This window comes from Oryctolagus cuniculus, chromosome 9 (assembly GCF_964237555.1).
Source record: "Oryctolagus cuniculus chromosome 9, mOryCun1.1, whole genome shotgun sequence".
Taxonomy (NCBI): Eukaryota; Metazoa; Chordata; class Mammalia; order Lagomorpha; family Leporidae; genus Oryctolagus; species Oryctolagus cuniculus.
The window spans coordinates 33338003-33353781 of NC_091440.1; the positions used below are offsets into that span (position 1 = coordinate 33338003).

The following is a 15779-nucleotide window of genomic DNA, read 5'->3' on the forward strand; positions in this document are numbered from 1 at the left end:
GATGCAAAACACATTTATGAGAATGGCAATTAAATATTTACCAGCTATGTACCAGGGTACACCCACTTTAGGAGCTAAAATGGGGAGACAGAGGGAAAATAGTGACTGAAAAAAATCCAACCATTAGTTCTAATGTTTTCTAATAATGTCATGACCTGAAGGTAGCCTTTCTCTGGTTGCCAAGGGGGTCCATGGATCTACAGTTTTCTACAATGATGAGTAAAATCAAGTGGAGTTTCAGGTTAAAGAAACCTATCCTTAAAGTTCTTTTAAAACTCCAAAATAGGTCTTCAAATCATTACAATAAAATTCAATTGCTAAATGTGGTCTACATGTGATCCAAGGTTATCTCTGGATATCCAAAACCTAGGAAAATGACACTCCAGTTGAGAGAATAAAAAAATTTTACAGTCCTGTGGGGAGCAACTGGGAGCAACTCGGACTAGACTAAGTTACTGGAATTAAGACTTATTCTATGCATCTGCTCTCCCACAATATGGCGCTGGGAGAGGAGGAAACAGCTTCTACACAGCTGCCTCCAGTTCAACCAATAAACTGTAGGACCTGCTCCTGATTGGAGGAGAGCAGCGTACTCGGCATGTGGGTAGCAGAGTTGGGATTGGTGGAAGAGGACTATAAAGGAGGAGAGAGACAACATGCACCAGGAACACCTGAGGAACATCTGAGCAGCCCCCGAGAGAGCCGGCCGGCGGTGTGCCGCTCCCCCGCGGAAGTGGGGAAAGTGGCAGGGGGAACCGCCCTTCCACGGAGGTGGAAGGGTCGGTAGCCAACCCGGGAAGAACCAGCAGCAAACCCGGGGAGGGCCGAGCAGACAAAAGAACAGTGCAGGGTCCTGTGTCGTTCCTCCGCGAAGAGGGGGAGTGACAAGTCCCATCACATAAGTGAATAAAGCTTTTTAAGAACTTTGCTTCAAGATTTTTTGAGGTCCATATAGGAAAAACAAAATATCAAAGGAGGCTGAAATGAGAAGAAATTTATGTGAGCCCAAGGAAGACAACAGTAGAAGATGAAAAACATAACATTTTAAGGTAAATTATAATTCTGTAATTATAAAGGAAGAAGGAACATGGGGCCAATGAGAGAATCAATAGAAAAAAGAACAATTATGATATATGTGGAGTCTTCAAAAAAAAAGCTGGGGAATTTTGTATTATGAAAAAATTATGCGTGGGTTCCATTCCCCACTCCTCTGCTTCCAAACCAGCTTCTTACTAATGCATATATGTCTTGGGAGGCCACCAATGATGGCTCAAATACTTGGGTCTTTGCCACCCATGTAAGAGACTTGGATTGAATTCCAGGCTACTGGCTGTGACTTGGCTGAGCCCTGACTTGCAGGCATTTGGGGAGTGGGCTGGCAGATACAAGATCTCTCTTTCTCTATCTCTGTCTCTGTCTCTCTGTTTTTCTGTCAAATAAATTGAAAACATTTTAAAATGCATTAATAAGGAAGGAATGGGAGGGGTGGGGCATGGAGAAAGAAGACATAGTGCCCATTGCAGAAAAAGAAACTGATTTGTTTCAGATGGATGACAACTGTTGGGACAATAGGCATGACTGTGAGCCCCTTTTTAGGAAGAGGTCAGCTGGTACATGCACGCACACACACACACACTTAGTAAGAATTTCTCTAGCATCCAAACACAGTTTTTGGCCATCCGCCTTGAAAGGAATCTCAGAGATGTTATAAGTTGAATTGTGTCCCCCACAAAATATTTTACAGTCCCAATCTCCAACACCTTAGAGTGTGAATTTATCTGAACACAGGGTCTTCAGAGAGGTTAATCAAATTAAAGGAAGATCATTATGGTAGCCCTAATCTGAAAGACTGTTGTCCTTATCAAAAGAGTAAACTTGGACATCGAGACAGATGTGCCCAGAGGGAAGCCAGTGTGAAGAGACACATGGAGGAGATGCCATCTAGATGCCAATGAGGATATCCTGGAACAGATCCTGCCCCTGCAACTCTCAGAAGTAACCAACCCATCTAGCACCTTAATCCCTGATTTTCAGTCTCCAGAACTGTGAGCCAATAAATTGTTGCTTCTTCATGGATTGACCTGTAGTACATTATACTAAATGAAATAAGCAAGGTACAGAAAGGGAAATACCGCATGATCTCCTTTACATGTGAAATCTATAACAGCTGAAGTCACAGCAGTAGAGAGTAGAATGGACATTACCAGAGGCTGGGAAAGCAGTGGAAGTATGGGAAGAGTTCAAAGGGTACAGAGGCTCTATGGAGCAGAAGGAATGCACTTGAGAGATCGGTTACACAGCATGATGCCTAGAGTTAATAATGCACTGTATATTTCAAAATTGTTGAAAAAGTAGACTTTACATGTTCTCACCCCAAGCAAAGTGTCACTTATCTTGATGTAATCATCCCACAAGGTACATATAACATTAAAGCATTGCAGTGTATCACAGAAATAATATAATTGCAATTATCCTTGTTGATTAAAAGTAGAATAATTAAACAAATAAATGTATTTTCTATGGTTTAAGCCACCTAGTTAGTTATAGCAGCCCTAGGAACTAATATAGGCAGACTCTCAGTCAATAGACCCTTTAGCCACCCTCTCTCATTCTTGCAAATTCCTAAGGATTGCCTTTTAGAGACTCCTCGGATGAACTTCGGGGCTACAGATGGTCTGCCTTGTGCTTAGCTGTCTGTGAATTTTGCCACTTCCTGGCTCATGCACATCAAGCAGACATAATTACCCACTGGCAAATGCTTCTGGTCTACTGTCTTCAGGGACCTATGCTATTCAAACCCTGCTGGGATCAAAGAACTTCTCAAGGTTCAGAAGCATAATCTAACACCAATATCCAAGGGAAAAAGCTTCAAGCCTTGTCCATTATAGCTGCAACCTTCAACCAAAGAGCTATTTTCATATATGTACAGTGTCAATAGTTTCAGTAGGTCTGGTGACATTGCATCCTTTCCTAACACACCAGCACAATAAGTAAACCATCCATTCCCACAGGAGGTGGGACTCAGAAGCTGATGGATTCATGGCAGAACCACTCTGGGGTCCTCATATGCTATCATTCTATGTTCTGATTCTCTAGGAAGCAATCCCCCCTGCCCTGATCTTATCCCAGAGCCAGCTCTCTCCTTACTGGTAAACTCTCCACTATAACTTCAGACCTTACTGGTATACTATCCACTATAATTTCAGAGAAGAAACTAAAAACATGTTCCTTTGTCAATGATCTTAATGGCAATTGTATCCTAGATATCACAGACACACAAATCATAGGATACATTCTTCCTGTCCTCTGTCCCTGCCAGGCATTCTAATTTGGTTTTAAAAAGAACACAAATAAAGTGTATGTCCTTTAGAATATCAACCTTATCAATCAGAAACTGAGGGGAGAGTGTACAAGAAAATATCTAGCTCCCTTCTTTGATAATTGTATTACATGTATTTTGAGGGGTTCTTCTTTCTTAAATCCTCCACGCTCTGCAGACTTGGAGCCATTCCCAAAGTGATCCGTTATCAGCCCTGTCTGGCTTCATCAACAGTTTTCTCCAAGGTGAATGCTCATATAGCACCCTCAGAGTCTCTTTTACAAGTAAAGAGAATGAACACTCTATACCCCATATGAAACCTTACCACGTCAGTGGTTTGAGAGGATTCCTTTCACCACCAGAAAGCTCTGTTACGTAATATAACTATTAGGCTGGGCAGAACTTCATCTGATGATAAATGATAGGTCACAGAAAGTTCATGGCCAGTAACAGAAGCAGCACATCGATATTTCCAGGAGCACACACAGAGGAAAGGGTAGGGGAGCTATCAATAACAATGTTTGGTCCTGATAATTATTGCTAGCTTAGTAATAGTTATTGCCACCTTCTCTCTTTCTGCTAATTTAGTGGAGAGCAACAAATAACAATGGGGGTTAAATGTACAAACCAAATCCTACTCTGCCCTGACATATTACACAGTGCTTAATGAGCTAATAAATGCTTACAGGGTGTGTGTGTGTGTGTGTGTGTGTGTATGAACGCTCATTTAGCTCAAGAAAATTAAACTTTCTGGGTGGCAGGGGAGTCAGTGAATACTACATTTTTCCTTTCTTTCTGCTAAATCATAGCCCTACCATAAGATTTCTTTGAAACTCTGCTATGTAGCAGAGACTAGCAAAAGAATTCCCCTTCTGGCTGCACTTTGAATCTTCTTAAAACTAATTCAAAGTATTGTCATTCTTTTGTAGACACAAGTCTATAAACTCATTCTCCAGATAGAAGTTTTGAAACAAAACATGGGGACTTCAGAGACATGAAGGGCTCCTCAGTAATTAAGATAAAATAAGGATTCCCACACCGGCTCTCTATTACAGATCTGTGAAACAGCTCGATACTTCACTTCACGGGCTGAAGCCCACTCGGGCCATCGAGTTGAAAACTGCTGTATTATTATTCTTTGATGTCTACAGCTTAGTAGCACAAAGCTGGTCTCTGAGCACTTACTCTCTATAAAGAAAGTCCAAATGTTTGGCCTTTGGGCGGTAAATATTGTGTCACCATTGATTTTTAACATATAAAGTGTATTTTCCTGAATGTCAAGTATTTTCAAAGTGCAGGCCCTCCCAAGAGCACAAAGTAGAAGGAATTAAAGATGTCTTAAAAGCTAGAGCTATAAGCAAGTGGGGAAGAAAGGCACAGTAAGTAAGAAATGAAAGGAATGAATGTGGACAATATTCCAAGTATTGTGTTCTTTCTCATGGTTTAGTTTAAAATGTTACTTGAAAAATCTATCTCATCATCACTAAAGGCATTTTAACACCAATGTTAATACTTTCATTTCTTTACAAAATCAATAATGTCCTAAAACACTATACACAGCACGACAATAAATTCTCTTTGTAAGAAAGTGATTCATTTCTAGACCTCTTTAATTACTTTTATACTAAATAGGTGCAAAAATATTCATTAAATTAACATGTTCTCCCAAGTCCTTTCAAATTCTATTTCAAAGCAACTGCTGTTAATACTATTATAATTTTTGTTTGAATTAGAAAATAAAATTACTACAAAATTGTTCTAACACTGTAGTTTATGCATTGAAAGTTTGTCAAATGTCATGTTCTTTTCCTGGCATGCTGTGGAATACACAGATTTAAAGTAAATAAAATGATATTCCCCTCTTTTTTATGTGTTGGAAATGTCCTGAGCTGTGTCCCACATCCTCAGTGGATCACTTTGCTCTCTCTTCAACAGCCTTCTGTGTCAAATCACAATCACACCATCAAGGAGTTCTGACCTCCTACATGCAAACTGAGCTGGCCCAAGAGATTCAGATGAGCTGGGGGAGCTATTCTCTTTCCCCAAGACAATCAGCTCCTCACCAGACAGATGCAACCCTGTGCATGAAGCTAAAAGAAACAAAAAAAAGTGTAAAAATGTCAACCAGACAAACCTCCAAATCCCCATTTCCTTATAAAACTTGATATATATCGAAGTATAACACAAATGACTACTCAATTTCAGAAGAGCATAAAATGCAGATCTTGATCTTGAGAATCTAAAGCAATAAAATTACGAAACTAGAGCACTGAAGGAGCACACTGAAAGGAAGTCTAAGGGAATCGATTTTTAACAAACAAAGGTGTCTGCTCACTTATACAGAAAGTTCAGAGTAAATGCTGAAACTGTCCCCTCAACTTCATTCAAATGACTCTTATAAAGCTCTGTGCCTTGCGTGGGTGTTTTACTGCAAGTGTTTGTGACTTTTAGAATCCATTTATCCCATGGTTCCCTCTGATCCTCATCCTCTGTCTCCTGTAATTGCTCCCAACCGTCACAAATTGACTAGGAAAATGTATTGAGACCTTTCCTTCAATAATTTATCTAGCAATAAATGTTTGCATTCCTGAATCATTCTCTATCTATACCTCCTTCTACACCCAAGCATGTTCTCTAGGATGCTTTTTAGACTGTCAATAAGAACTACATTGAGTATTTCTAATTCCCTTAGAAATGTAGAGGAATTTGTTCTTAGTCGAATGTTAACCAACCAGTATCAGCTGAACTCTCCTCAAAGCCTCAACTGAATGTTTAAATGGACCACTGGAGGAAGCCAGCCTGGCAAAGAATAGGGAAACCATAGTGCTGTATTTTTCATGAAGTAAATTGGTAACCTCTAGTCCTTCATTTCTCTGGCCTCTACTTTCTTTAAATTAAAACCACTAGCCTAGATAGGCTTTCAAGGACTTGAAAATGTTTCAAATAGTTCCTGTTCTTCTGAGCCTTTAGGACTGTATGCATCATTTAAGTGAGTAAGGTAGGGACCACTGTAAATGAAAGATAAAGCTGAGGCCTGAAACGGTGAGCAAAATATTTTGATCATTGTTTGACTACAAAAGAAAACTCTGAAGTCAAACAGTGAGCAAATATACATAGTTTATGGTTATAGGACTACAAATATGAGAAAAGTAAGGTATTTTCTTTTATATTTATTTTAACCAGAAGAATTACTATTTGGATTTAAAACAATTAGTCTGAAATATTAATGACAATAGGTTTAATAAAAAATTATGTGAAAATAGTGATAAGGCACAGGTCATTCATTTAGAAATTTTAAAGCATGTTATTGTTTGTATTCTTAGTTAAATAATAAGAACTTTATTTCTAAATTGGCATGAAACAAAGTTGTAAATCAATACTTTACTTGGTGCATGTTTAAAAATAATAACAGACTTACATTGTAGATATGATATGGCAATGTTAACTATGAAAATAATCATAGATTGAATTTAGCAAAGAAGTCCTTATGAAGTGACATCATATTGATAGTTATTTCAACATTTATTATTCCTCCAATACAGTAATCATTAAAATTCTACACAAAATGAGAATTAAGGTTGTACTTGAAAAAAATCTTTCAGAAATTTGTAGTACTTTTTTAAAAAGGCAGAGATATGGAGAGAGAGAGAAAGACAGATATTTCATCTATTGCTTCAGTTCCCCAAATGCCCAGAGTAGCTAGGGCTGAGTCAGGCTGAAATCAGGAGCAGGGTCTCCCAATGGGTGACAGGGACCCAATCACTTGAGCCATCACTTACTGCATTCCAGGGTGCACTTTAGCAGGAAGTAGAAATCAGAGGTGGATTCAGGACCTGAACCTAGACACTCTGATACAGGATTCAGATGTTCCAAGTGAGGTCTTAACGAATACGACAAATGCCTGTTCCTGTAATACATTAGATCTATAGTCTCCATAAATAGTAGATTATCTGTCTCATTCCACTTTCTTGATCACATTTAATTATCTGATAATAATATGTTCAGTACACAGTTTAGGAAGAATATATTTCCCTCACTTGATTGCACTGGATAAAATAGCTTGATCCATATTGTTTGCCTCCAACTATCCTAATTTCATAGTTAGTGTTAAAAGCTAATATTCATTCATTTCTTCATTGATCTCTAGCCTATGCCAGGCATTGTTCAAGGAATTGTGGCTACATTGTTAATAAAAAAAAAAAAAGACAATTCCTTTGCTTTCTGGCAACTGACATTCCTGTGTTGGAAATGTAGATAACATTGCAAACACAAAAATTGTCGAATGCTAATAAAAATAAAAGTGGTAGTACAAATGTTGGACCATTTTTTCCTTATATAGCAGTTCAGTTTTGGTTATGAATAATGCATCTTGATTCACAAAGTATTCAGATACTGACATAATTAGACGCATTTCTGAGGTCTCCCTATAGTTCATGCATCAAACACAGGCCCTTCAGGCAGCTGTGTCTGGGTCTATAGGCATGGGATGTTAAAGAAATGAGCACAGTCATGCTAACAGAGCCCTCACTCCCTTACAGATGTAGGATGACAGTGATTGCCCAAGGCATTCTAATTACAAAGTATTTAGTAGTCAGGATCCAGCACACACCTGCCAGAAACTTGAGAGGAGAGATGCTGCACCAGGATTTTCATCTAACATAGGAAACCAGCTGGAAGCCAAGTTCTAAAGATGCTGGTGACCACATAAAAACCACATGCCTTCAGAGTTAGGTTGGAAGTCCCTGGAATTCGCTCCTTAGAGGGGAGGCATAATCTCATCAGTGGCAGTCTCTCATCCACAAGGAGCAGCCACAGGCCTTCAAGATGAGAGTGTGCTCTGCCACAAAGTGGAATTAGGAACAGGATTTACAAAGCCAGAAGACTACGCTTCTCACCTAGACATGTATTTGAAGAGAATTCCAAATGAGACATGGGGGTTGTTTCTAAAAAAGATAACATTTGAGTGAAAGCCATACACCATAATGTACTACAAATAAATGGTATTGAAATTAAATCATAGATACAGTATATGTTTAAACATCATAAGTATTAAAGTAAAACACAACTATCAAGACTACATAGGCCGGCGCCGCAGTTCAATAGGCTAATCCTCCACCTGCAGCACCAGCACCCCGGGTTCTAGTCACGGTTGGGGCATCGGATTCTGTCCTGGTTGCCCCTCTTCCAGGACAGCTCTCTGCTGTGGCCCGGGAGTGCAGTGGAGGATGGCCCAAGTGCTTGGACCCTGCACCTGCATGGGAGACAAGGAGAAGCACCTGGCTCCTGGCTTTGGATCAGCACGCCGGCTGTAGTGGCCATTGGAGGGTGAACCAACAGCAAAAGGAAGACCTTTCTCTCTGTCTCTCTCACTGTCCACTCTGCCTGTCAAAAAAAAAAAAAAAAGACTACATAAACATTAATGAATGAAAGTTTTGTAAATATTTTTATATATTTTTAAAGATTTATTTGTTTATTTGAAAGGCAGAATTACAGAGAGAGAAGGAAAGATAGAGATCTTCCATCCATTGGGTCACTCCTCAAAAAGCCTCAATGACCAGGGATAGACCAGGCAAAAGCCAGGAGCCAGGAGCTTCTTCCAGGTCTCCCACGTAGGTGCAGAGACCAAGCACTTGGGCCATCCTTCGCAGCTTTTGCAGGTGCATTAGCAGGGAACTGGATTTGAACTGGAGCAGCCAGGATTCGAACTGGTGCCTATGTGGGATGCCGATGCTGCAGGCTATGGTCTAACCCACTGCACCACAGTGCCGGTCCCAAATACATTTCTAAAAAAATAAAAATATTTACATTAATAAGTCTATGTCTTTGCTCCTATTTTTGTAGATCAAACTAACACTTCTCATTTTTAGTATGGTATTGTTTTTAAATGCTATGTCATAAAATTCCAAGAAAACAGGAGGAAAATCATAAAATGACCCTGCTTTTAGACTGTCAGAAGCAAATTTAGGGGAAAAAAAGTGAAATCCATTTGCTTGTTGCGTATACCTGCTGTGTTAATCTGATTGTAATAGGGATATAAATTATTAACTGCTACCTCATATGCCACTTTGTAGGTGGAAATCATAACCTCTTTTAGCCCATGATCAAGTTAATGAAGCAGAGCTATAGAAAGCCTAGATTCACTTATTCCCCTACAACAAAGAGAATGTAAATTCTGAAACTTCTCTGGCTGAAATTTTACTTTATTCATTGATTTCATACTCACTTGTCTATTTAGACCTTGCTTATCATGTCATCTATAAAATATTATTGTGGAAATATTTCAAATTATAAAGTTAGACACCATGTCCCTACCTTGTAGCAATCTCCTTAAGCATTCAGACAGATTCACATCTATTTCATTGTAAAGATGTTACTGAACTTCTTTCTGAAAAATGCAACTAAGCATTTAAAAGTACTGTGATTAAGAAAATACACATTATATTGAACTTACGTATATGTTTCTGCAGTTTTCAAGCAGTTTCCTCTGTTTTTTTTTTTTTCCATGGATAGAGAATGGTGGCTATCACCACAGGCTTGTCACTTCCTGTGTAAATCTCACTAGATGATATTTAGGCCCCTCTCTTCATTTCTAATGTATATGTTCTAGTTCTAAAATCTACGTCATAAAAATCCTTACCATCCTTTCAGAGAAATAAACTACTCTAAATTCAGTGCAATAATGATTCTGTCCTGGAAATTTCTTAACCCAGAAACCCCACCTCTAACTTCCTAGATACTAAAAAGCTAGACTATGCATGCAATTTAGTGAGGGAGCAGAAAATTCCCAATGGACTTGGGTGCCCTGTGGTTAGTTTCTGAACATTTCTGCATTTGAGCTATAGACTATCTCTGTCACTACAGATGGTGTCCTTGGTTAGATGGACTGGTTAGAGGAAAGATCAAATCTCACTTCTATTCAGAGAATTTACTAGGTCTCAGGTTTTAGTATAAGAATCACCAAAGTAGCTATTAGGCCTTTCCTTTCAGTTCTTTGTGAAATCACCCATCTTTCAAATTTTGGCATGGGAGTTCTGAGCCAGAATCCAGAATCTGCATTTCTAGCAAGTCCTTCACAGCGCTCCCTGCCCCTGCCTAGTGAATTGTAGGCATAGGATCTCAACAATTACCTTTGTTTCTTTCTTGGTAAAGACAGTCGTGAGACCCTACTGGACTGAGAAGAGGCAGAGTCTGATCTGAATTCACCAAGTAAGACAAGGAAAGTTCCACAAACTGGAAGGAGTGTAACAGCACTTTCTCAGTCCAGTCACCTCATTTCATTTTCATTTTTTGTGCTTTCACTCACTGACACACTTGTGTATTCAACTTTAACAAATGGTTTCTTGGGTTTTGAGGTCAGCAAGCCACCATCTCAGGGAGATGAATTCTGATCCATGTGAAAAGTCCTGAAAAGGAGCCAGCATTGTGGTGTAGTGGGTAAAAGCCACCGCTTGCAACGCCAGTATCCCATATGGATTCCAGTTAGAGATTTGGCTTCCCCACTTCCAACCCAGCTCCTTGCTAATGTGCCTGGGAAAGCAGTGGAGGATGGCCCAAGGACTTGGGCCCCTGTACCCACATGGGAGAATGGAAGAAGCTCCTGACTTATGTCATTGTGGTCATCTGGGGAGTGACCCAGCAGATGGAAGATGTGTGTGTGTGTGTGTGTGTGTGTGTATAACTGTGGCTTTCAAATAAATAAATAAATATTTTTTTAAAAAAGAAAGAAAAGTCTTCAAATGTTTTGTTGGAATTCAAATAAATAATTATGGGCTTGGCAGTGTAAATAAGCTTCCAGAAATTAGTCAATCACTCAGTGAATATTTTGAACATCCTAAATGAGTTAATGAAAAATTGTGATTGAGCACTTTATTTCAGAATCTAAAGGACAGAAAACATATACTAAGTCATTTTTGTCATTTATGAAATAATTATTGAGCATTGACTATATATTAAACAGTCAACTAGATGGTAGAAATGCAAGAATAATTCCTTTAACCACAAAGATTGATAGAAATCCTACCATGTGCAAGTATTTTTTTAGACATGAAAGATACAGTAATAAGTAAATTTTAACATAAATCCATGACTTCAAAGGGGTCACATTCTACATTACATGCTAGGAATACACGGTAAGAAGAAAGGCTTTAACAAAGTACAATACATGAAATTCAGTTAGGGATCAGAGTCATGATGAGAAATGAGGCAGGGAAAAAGGATTGAGAGTGTCAAGGATGGAGAAATGTTGCAAAGTATAGGTCACCAGGGATGGTGTCACTGAGAAAATGGCCCTTACATAAAGACCTGAAAAAGACAAGGGAGTGAGTCATGGGGAGACCATGAGGAAAAAGCATTCCAGGCTGAAGGAAGAGCAAGTACAAAAGCTAGGAATACAAACATTGCTGGAATGTTCAGAGCAATGAGAAGGCAACTATGATCGGTGAAGAGGAAGTGCGAGTGAGAGTAAAAGGACATGTGCCACCTGATAAATGGCAGGGCTTTATAAGATTGTGATGAGCCTAACTTTCGCTCTCATGAGACTGGGAACCTCTGGTGTGTTTCAAGTATGAGGATGAGTGATTAGACTTGCATGTTAACGAGGATATTCTGTGTTGCAACCAGGCTAGAGAGAGCTTTAGAGGAGGAAACTTTAAAAAGCAGTGAGATGAGTTATAACAATTCAAATAAGAGATGTTAGTAGACTGGACCAGGATGGAGACAGTGGAAGTAACAGGTGATCTGATGCTGATGTGACTATCAGGACAGAGTCAAATATTTGCTAACACTTTGGAAGTGAGGTGTGAGGAAAAGAATCAACTATTACTCCAAGCTTTAAAGCCTGAAAGTGTGAAGCTTACACCAGAAAGTACAGGAGAAAAAAAGTTTGGGGAAGAAGATCAGATCTGCTTTTGCACTGTTGAATTTTTCCTAGACATCCTTCTGTAGAGTATAAAAAAATGATCTTGTGGATGTTAAAGGCATAATGATGACCAGAGACTTTAGAGGGAAGGGGAGAGGAGGGATGGAGAAAGACTGATCAATGAATACTAAGTTAGAGGTAGATAGAAGTGAGAAGTTCTAGAGTTCTATTGCACAGTAGGTGAGTGTACATAATGTTGATGTACTCTGTGTTTCTGTAGAAAAAGAGAAAATGAGAAGATATGATTTTGAATGTTTTCCTTATAAGAAATTAAATGTATGAGGAGATGGATATATTTATTCTGAATGAATGTTACACTGTGTATACATGTATGGAAACATCAAATGGCACCCCATAGTTATGCACAATTTTCATGTTTGTTAACATGTTTGGAGGTTGAGAGAAGTAAGAGAATCAGCTACAAAGGAGACTGTTATAATAAATAATCCCATTCTTCCCCCTCAATACTTCATTCTGCATCTGGAGCAATCTTTTCTAAATAAAATTGCATTTCTCATATCCTCACTCCCACCTGAGCATGTGTCAATAATTGGTGTTGTTAGAATTGGCCATTGCTATCCTGACCTGTGTATACCCGCATGGTTTAAGTGGCAGCCCCTCTATAGGCAGCCAATCCTACCCAATGACCCCCAGCCACATGGCTTGCTTTCTGTTCCTCAAAGAGGATTGCTCCTTCACGTCACTGGGCCTTTGCACAGAGTTTTTTTTATTTCTTCCTATACTTTCTCCTTTCCTTTAACTCCCCCAGTAGCCTTCTCTGGTTCATATCTTCCCTAATTCTCTTTGCTTTTCCGGAACCATATATCTCTCTGTCGCACCACTGATACACAAAGCTAATACTACCTCCATCTGTTTGATTACCTACTTTTGGTCTGTTTCCCCAGTCAGACTGTACACATCATGAGAACAGGGGCCATGACCACTGTTTCACATTTCTCCAGCCCCTGCCACAACACAGGACATGAAGTAGATGTTCAGTAAATCTTTAAAGCTAAAGTTAATGACTGAAGAGAGTCTGAAGTCCTATTTTTTTTTTTGACAGGCAGAGTGGACAGTGAGAGAGAGAGAGACAGAGAGAAAGGTCTTCCTTTTGCCGTTGGTTCACCCTCCAATGGCCACCGTGGCTGGCGCACTGCGGCCGGCACACCACGCTGATCCGATGGCAGGAGCCAGGTACTTATCCTGGTCTCCCATGGGGTGTAGGGCCCAAGCACTTAGGCCATCCTCCACTGCACTCCCAGGCCACAGCAGAGAGCTGGCCTGGAAGAGGGGCAACCGGGACAGAATCCGGCGCTCCGACTGGGACTAGAACCCGTGTGCCGGCACCGCAAGGCGGAGGATTAGCCTAATGAGCCGCGGTGCTGGCCTTGAAGTCCTATTAATAAAAATGTACACCAGTAACATATTTGCTTCCTGCTGAAGTACTCAAGAAAATTGGCACACATTTTCTGAAATATCCAAAAACTGATACAGAAACTTTCCTTCTATATAGGATATTCTAAATTTATTTTTATATGGATTTATATTTATATATAAAATAGTTTCTTACAAAAAAACCCAAACAAAAAATTAAAATCAACTTCAAACAAACAGCAATAACAAAAATCAAACAGGAGCATAATCGGGGTTGAGGCGTAGGGTAGGCCCCTGGCGCTGCCCTGAGTGTGCAGCGCTGGGTGCGAGCGCGGAGGGAGGGGTGAGGGCTGAGATGCTCAGTCACCCTTCTGCTTGGGCACCTGTACAGTGCCATTGGCCCGAGCAGTGGGGCTGCCTGGGGACGAGGCATGTTGCATCTGGGAGGTGCCTGGAGGGGTGTGGGGTGGGGCTCAGGTAGGTGCTGAACAGCTTCCCATAGAGTGGGTCATGGAGGGAGAAGTTTTAGAATTGACAGAGGGAGAGGCCTTGGCTGGGTCCTGCCTGGCACAGCTCAGCATGCAAAGTCGTGGCAGCAAGGTGGGGTGAACCCAGCAGCAGGTGCAGGATGGTGCTAAATCCGTCTTTGTACAGCAGGTGGTCACGCCCCTCTGCCTGCTCCTCCTCAAAGTGCTCAAAGGTCAGGCGGGTCAGTTCCTCCAGGCTCCTGCCCCCATCTAGAGCTGCTAGTGAAGAGTGCCACATCGCGGAACTCCACCAAACCCTGGGCATCCTGCTGGAAGTAGCTAAAGCCACCAGCCACTGTCTGAGGACCAGAGAGCCGCAGCTGCCTGGCAAACTCTTCCTGGCTGATCATTCGACTCCGGGCTGGCTCTGCCCCAGCGTCCACACATCCTGGGGACAGCCCAGCCTTCCGAAGCACCTTTCCCAGTTCCCAGAGCTGCGGCTCCAACACCACCTTCAGCAGGCCCACCACAATCACAGGCAAGCTCCCTACAAACTCATACTCGGTGGCAGGAATGCCCAGGGCCTATGTCATGACCCTCTGGACATTGTTAGCATAGAGGGTAGGGTCCCTGCTCTCCTCCGGGCTGGGGTGATACACAGGGAGGAACTCCACATCCACGATGCTGCAGGGCTGAGAGGCTGTGAGCCAGAGGACTTTGAGTACGCCAGGGCCAGCTGGTGGTGTCCAGACCATTGGGGTAGCGGATGAGGACAGGCTGCACGGGCACCCCAGGGATGAAAGCTCCTGGCTTGAACTTAAGTAAAGCCTTCTTGTTGGAACAGGTGCCCTCAGGAAAGAAGAGCTCCTGGGGCCACTTGCCTCAGGAGGTGGCACGCCTTCGGACCTCCTCCACCACTCTGCGCCGGGAAGCTGGGTCATGCGGGGAGATGAGGATGGCTCCAATGGTAGGCACAGAGAGGTTCTCATCTCAGGACACGACCTTGAGCAGGTCACAGGGCAGTAGGAAAATGGGGTCAAACAAAGTGGAATGGGGGCAGCCACAAGGACTGGGGCTTGAAGGGGAGAGGCCCGCTGGCCCCGAACACGAATCCAGAGGAAGCCCAGCAGGAAGCAGAGGCGGCTCAGGCCCAGCACCCCGTTGTGGCACAGGACCTTCCTCCATCCTGTGATTGGCTCCTGAAGCTGCTCCTCAGTGAGACTGGCTACAGAGGAGAAAGAGGACGATAAAGGCCAGAAGCACTCGGATAGGGGCCAGCAGTGCCCCCCAGGAGGTAGAACTTAGCCCTCTGGAGGCGGGAGAGATGTTGGGGGGCGCCAGGGGCCCTGGGGTGGCATCGACGGGGCCCAGTCCCCCGGGCTTCCCTGGCTCATGGCGGGAGCAGGTGGGTGGGAGGGCAGCAGCCGATATTCTAAATTTAATCTCCTACACTTTTCATAATTTAGAGAAACATTCCCTTTGACAAAAAAGTAGTTGAAATGCAGCTTCAGACGTGGACAACCGGTATCTGGTGAGCTTAACTCTAGGAGAAAGCGCGCTAAAAGTGCTCAGAGGGGTCCTGGTCTCACATTACAGATGACTTCCAGTGTACTGTGCTGCAACACATTATTGCATACAGATGCTGTATTTGCAGCAAGAAGTGGTCACCTTTCGGGGACATCTAAGCAAAAAGGGGCCTATG

General features: G+C 41.8%; 1 pseudogene; it reads right to left on the reverse strand.

Annotated features, from left to right (window-relative positions):
- Positions 1 to 13969: 13969 nt before the first annotated feature.
- LOC100350998 (lysophospholipid acyltransferase LPCAT4 pseudogene) lies at positions 13970 to 15471 on the reverse strand (annotated as a pseudogene).
- Between the last annotated feature and the right edge of the window lie 308 nt (positions 15472 to 15779).